This window comes from Ursus americanus, chromosome 4, assembly GCF_024610735.1.
Source record: "Ursus americanus isolate L20-20 chromosome 4, mUrsAme1.1.p, whole genome shotgun sequence".
NCBI lineage: Eukaryota > Metazoa > Chordata > Mammalia > Carnivora > Ursidae > Ursus > Ursus americanus.
In genome coordinates this window covers 90,961,455-90,967,454 of record NC_142130.1, presented here as the reverse complement: position 1 = coordinate 90,967,454, position 6,000 = coordinate 90,961,455, and positions in this window count along the sequence as shown.

The following is a 6,000-nucleotide window of genomic DNA, read 5'->3' as shown; positions in this document are numbered from 1 at the left end:
GTACGCAAATAATTATTTTAAAAAGGAATGTGGGGGGGGGAATGTGTAAGGAACAATGTGCTCTTACAGTTCTGAGGACGTGGTTGTTTTGATATGAAGGCTCAAAGGAAGTCTGGAAGAGAAGAGGGCATTTAAAATGGGCTTCAGGTGATAGAGTTTTGGATGAGCAGCTCTGGGAAACGGGAATTTAAGCTAAAGAAACTCACAGCTGACAACAGAGGCACAAAGGGGGAGTGGTGGGACCTGCAATGGGAAAAGATGGATGGGGCAAAAAGCTGGATGCATTTAGACGTGAATGAGCAGGTCATATGGACATGTGTGTCTCAAAGGCAGTTTTCTCATTCTAAATTAATTGTAATCCTGCATATATTAGTCTGGGAACTTGGTTGAGACAAGATGACGGACTCTTGTGCTAACAGCAGGTTTCTGGGTCTTCAAGACCAAGGGACTTTGCAAAATGAGTGCTGCCCCGTGTAACCCTGCAGAAGGGAGCCTGCCAGCTTCCCCCGGGTGGCTCTCCCTCCCCCTACCTTTCCCCTCTTCTCTCTCCTTCCCTCCTCCCTCTCCCTCTGCCCCCCTCCCTGGGTATCATTGCACTTGAACTTAACCAGGTTTCTTCTTCCTTTTGCAAACACAAATTTAGAATTTTGTTTTTTTATATATATTGGCTTTTAGAACATTTTGGAAAGTTCAAAGCTAGAGGGGGTCATTCTATACCTGGATTGCTTACCTTATACATCATATTGCCATAAGCAGATGTGGTCATAAACACTTGTTAAACACATAATTTGACATTTTCAAAAAAGGTTGTAAATCAGAAGCCAAAACTAGATGCAGCAGGCCTTTTGAAATGGGATAATTTTCCAAGCGGGACAATTTATCAATGAGCTTCCGAGAAGGCCAGGAAACAAATATCTTGGGATGCATAGCTTTTACTTAATAAAAGGAACATATAGATTCATCTGAGAAGCGAACTCCTCTTTTTTTTTGGAAAAAGAATGACGTAGGTTCTTATATAAATGCTGGATGATGCTTTTAGCCAATTTTATGAAAGGTATAGAATTTGTCTATAAGTGGATGTCTCATGTTGACAGGAATGACTGGAATCTCCTTAAGCCTGAGTTTTAAAGGAAACTAAGAGAATGTAATGCAGACATGTAGCTTTTAGATGTTCTCTCTTAAATCATGGCCAGGATTTAGAAAGCTTGGACTGAGAATGACTAATGTAGGTAATCTGGCTGTTTCAAAAGTTCAGATTCCTGGCCCTACCTAGGCCCACTGATTCAGAGTATCCAGCGGGGGGCGCCACTGGAGGGGCTGCATTTTCTCAAGATCCAGGTGAGTGATAATGAGTCTCCTTTGGACCCAGGGGTTCAATGTCTCTCATAACCACCAGGTTTCTCCACATTTCTGACAAATGCTGTTGGTTCACAAATGAATCCTCTGACCATCTCCCAGAGTGCCAGGATTCTAGACTGTAGATTAGAACAACAACAACAACAACAACAACAACAACAACAACACAGGTTTAGATACTAAACATACATGAAGGAGATGGCTTTCTTGGTGAAAATTGGGGGGGGGGGGGCTTGACATCAATACTTGCCTGGTAAGCCACATGGTGGCCCAGAGTGGGAATCTGAGATGTGTCAAATATTTTCAAAAAAGAAAGGAAAGAGGGGGGCTCCTGGGTGGCTCAGTCGTTAAGCATCTGCCTTCAGTTCAGGGCATAATCCCAGGGTCCTGAGATCAAGCCCCGCATCGGGCTCCTCTGCTATGAGCCTGCTTCTTCCTCTACCACTCCCCCTGCCTGTGTTCCCTCTCTCACTGGCTGTCTCTCTCTCTCCGTCAAATAAATAAATAAATAAATAAATAAATAAATAAATAAATAAATAAAATCATTAAAAAAAAAGGAAGGAGGGAAAGAGAGAAGGAAGGAGTGAAGGAGAGAAGGAAGAAGGTAGGAAAATGTTTGGAGGAGACCTCAGACTTTTGCACCAACATTACTGCAAGTGATTCCAGCTATATCCACTTTGGGCCCCAAGCATTGATTTTAGCACAACTGCCTTACTCTAAGGGGACCACAGTTATTTGGTCTCCTGAGAACTTTTTTATAGTGAAAATTAATATAAAGGGAGTAAATCTTAATCTGACTTCAAAAACAAAGATTTCTCCGAATGCACTTTACTATAGCTTCCTTTTCTAAGTGTGACTGCTCTGGAATAAAAATCTGAAGTCAGAGTACGTTCTAATAAAACATTATTAAAGAACAGGAAAGAGGAGTTCACTGAAAATTTAACAGCAGAAATTGAAAGTTCAATACAGAGTTAGGAAAAGATATTGAGCAAATTTTATTGGAATAAAAAGAGGGAAAATAGGAGAAAAGGAAAGTAAGAAATTGAATGCACAGGACCTAGGCGAGCACACTGCTGGTACAAGTGTAAAATGATACATCTTGCTGCGGACTGAATCTTTGGGTCTCCCCTCCCACCCAAAAATTCCTATGTTGCAGCCTTAATCCTCAATGTGATGGTGTCTATGGGTGGGATTTAAGGGGGTAATTAGGTCTGGATGAGATCATGGGGGTGGAGCCCATCATGGGATTGATGCCCTTATAAGGGGATGATGAAAGTCAAAATTCTTTCTTCCTCTCTCTCCCTCCGTCCCCACCCACCACCCGTCCCAGGTCTCCAAGACAGGAGGAAGCAGCCATCTGCAGACTGGGAAGAGTCCTCACCAGATACCAGATCTGCCAGGGCCTTTATTTGCAGACTTCCTCGCCCACAGAATTGTGAGAATTTAATGTTATTTAAGCCACTCCATCAATGGTACCTTTGTTAGATCAGCCTGAACTAAGATACAAATACTTTAGGAAACATCAGCAGTTTCTTTAAGTCAAAGATTATGTCTACCCTATGGCCCAGCAATTTCACTCTTTTTTTTTTTCTTTCAAGATTTTATTTAAATTCAAGTTAGTTAACATATAGTGTAGTATTTGTTTCAGGGGTAGAATTTAGTGATTCATCGCTTGCATATAACAGCCAGTGCTCATTACATCGAGTGCCCTCCTTAATGCCCATGACCCAGTGACCCCATCTCCTCACCCACCTCCCCTCCAGCAACCCTCAGCTTGTTTCCTAGAGTTAAGGATCTTCCACTCTTAGTGTCTATGTAAGAAAAAATGAAGGCAAACTTGCAGGAGAATGTTTATAGCAGCTTTGTTCATAATAGCCCAGATTGGAGACACCAAATATCCACCAATTGAAGGAAAGATAACCAAACCGTGCCATATTCATACAATGGAATTCTATTCAGTGATCAAAAGGAAATCTTGCAACAGCATGGTGAAGCATTATGATGAGCACAAGAAGGAATTACTGCAAGTGATACACAGAAATGGGATAATATCGCAAAGAAATCCTATGGTTAGAAGTGATAGTGGTATTGATACACATATGTATGCATACATATATGTTTATTGGGAAAAGCAAATAACTATATGATATGGTTAGGAACCAAGATTTCCAGCAAAAGAGAAAAGACTAGAAATCTAGATATATAAAATCTAAGAAGATGAATTCTCTAAATTGGCAGTATTGGTATGTATTCAATATATAGTTTATCTTAAAAAAAAAAAAGAATAGGATTTCCTAGGGCAGTCCACTAAAAAGGCCTAGAAGAAATAACCAAACCAGAAGCAATGAGTGTGTCTGTGCCTAGATTATGGTCTCTAAATAGCATTTCCCCTGAAAAGAACCACCTCCCTGGAGGAATGGCTGTTCACAGGTCTAGAACAGGAAATTTATTAGACGAGCTTGAAATACTTTATTATACCAGAAAGCAAGAAAATAATCAAAGACTACTAGGATTATGGAATAAGGACATAGGAGCCAATTCGAAGACCTGTAGCCAAAGTGAGACAATTTAACATTGGAAAATTGCCACAGTGGATTGAAACACATTAAATGCTAAAATTCACCCATACATAATGATATTAACAACAACAAAAAGCCTCACTGGTTACCTTTGGGAAACAAGGCATGAGCCAAATATTTATCCTTCCTGCTCTATATGAACTATATGCCTTGGGATAACTAAATAGGTTTTCTTTTTAGATGCCCCACAATTCAGAAGGAATGATAAAATAGAAGTACCACCATTTCACAACCCCTAGTAAAATAATAGACCTAGGTGCAATTATTAATGGATGCTAAAATCGTTAGGTGAAGACTGATAGGGAACTTTATAAAGGATCGTTTAAGATGACAACACGTGAACTGAAATAATTAATATAACAAAAAGGGATGAATGTATATAATGCACCTCTTGGTGTGATGCAGCACAAAGAACGTAATACCACCTACGAAGGATTCTTCCAACGAAAGCAAAATAAAACCAAAGAACTTGAATCTGATTAACTCTGTACATCTACCAGCTTAGAGGAGTACAAGATTTTCCTAAAAATTAAGTGATATCAAAAACGAGGAGAATTCTCAAAGAAAACTGTTCTGATTTCTTCAACAACTATAAAGTAAGGAAACAGAGGAAGAAAAACGTACAGATGTAAAGAAACCTCAGAGACCTATCAACCAAATGCAACTTGTGGATTTTGTATGGATTCCAACCTGAACAAACCACTTGGGAAAATAATTATGGAATGACCAAAGACATTTGAATGCTGACTAGATTTGATATTAAAGAATTATTAGGGGTTGCCTGCGAGGCTCAGTCAGTTAAGCGTCTGCCGTCGGCTGGGGTCATGGTCCCAGAGTCCTGGAACGAAGCCCTGTGTCAGGCTCTCTGCTCAGCGTGGAGCCTGCTTCTCCCTCTCCCTCCGCCTTCTACTCCGCCTCCTTGTGCCCCCTTGCTCTCTGTTAAATAAATAATTTCTCTTTTAAAAATTGCTGAAAGAAGATATAAATAGATGGAAAGACATCCTATGTTCATGGATTGGAAGACTGCTAAGATGTCAATGGTACCCCAAATAATCCAGATTCAGTGTAATTCCTATCAGAATCCTAATCGCATGTTTTGTAGAAATAGAAAAACCTGTCCTAAAATTCATATGGAATCTCAAGGGACCCTGAATGTCCAAAACAATCTTGAAGAAGGACAAAGTTGGAGGACTCACACTTCCTGATTTTGAAACTTACTAGAAAGTTACAGTGCTCAAAATGGTGTGGTACTGGCATAAGGACAGACATAAAGACCAGTGGACTACCCAGAAATAAACCCTCATTTATATGGTCAATTGATTTTTAACAAGGATGAGATGATTTTTCAATGGGGAAAAGACAGTCTTTTTCAAAAGATGTTGCTGGGAAAACTGGACATCCACGTGCTCAAAAATGAAGTTGAAATCTTACACCATATACAAAAAATTAATTCAAAATGGATTATGACCTATTAGATATAAGAGCTAAAACTATAAAACTTTCAGAAGAAAACAGGAAAAAAATCTTCATGGCATTGGATTGGTCAAGGATTTCTCTTGGATAGGATACCAAAAGCACAGGCAACAAAATAAGTTCAAATTTACCAAAACTAAAAACTCAAGACTGGAAAGACAAGCCACAGAATGGAAGAAAATATTCACAAATCATGTATCTGATAAGGGACTAATATCCAGAATATATTTTTTACAAAATCATATCCTGCAAATCAACAGCAAAAAATAAACAAGCAAGCTAAAAATGGGCAAAGGACTTTAATAGACATTTCTCCAAACATACAAATGGCCAGTAGACACACAAAAAGAAGCCTAACATCACCAGCCATTAGAGAAATGCAAATCAAAACCATAATGGAAACCCTTCACTCATTAGATGGCTAATTAAAAACAGAAAAACCCAGAAAATTCGTGTTAGAGAGGATGTGAAAAAACTGGAACGCTTCTGCATTGTATCTTTGTGGAAAATAGTTTCGCAATTCCTCACTTACATAATTACCACATAATTCAGCGATTCCACTCCTAGGTATGTTATCCCAAAGAATTAACAG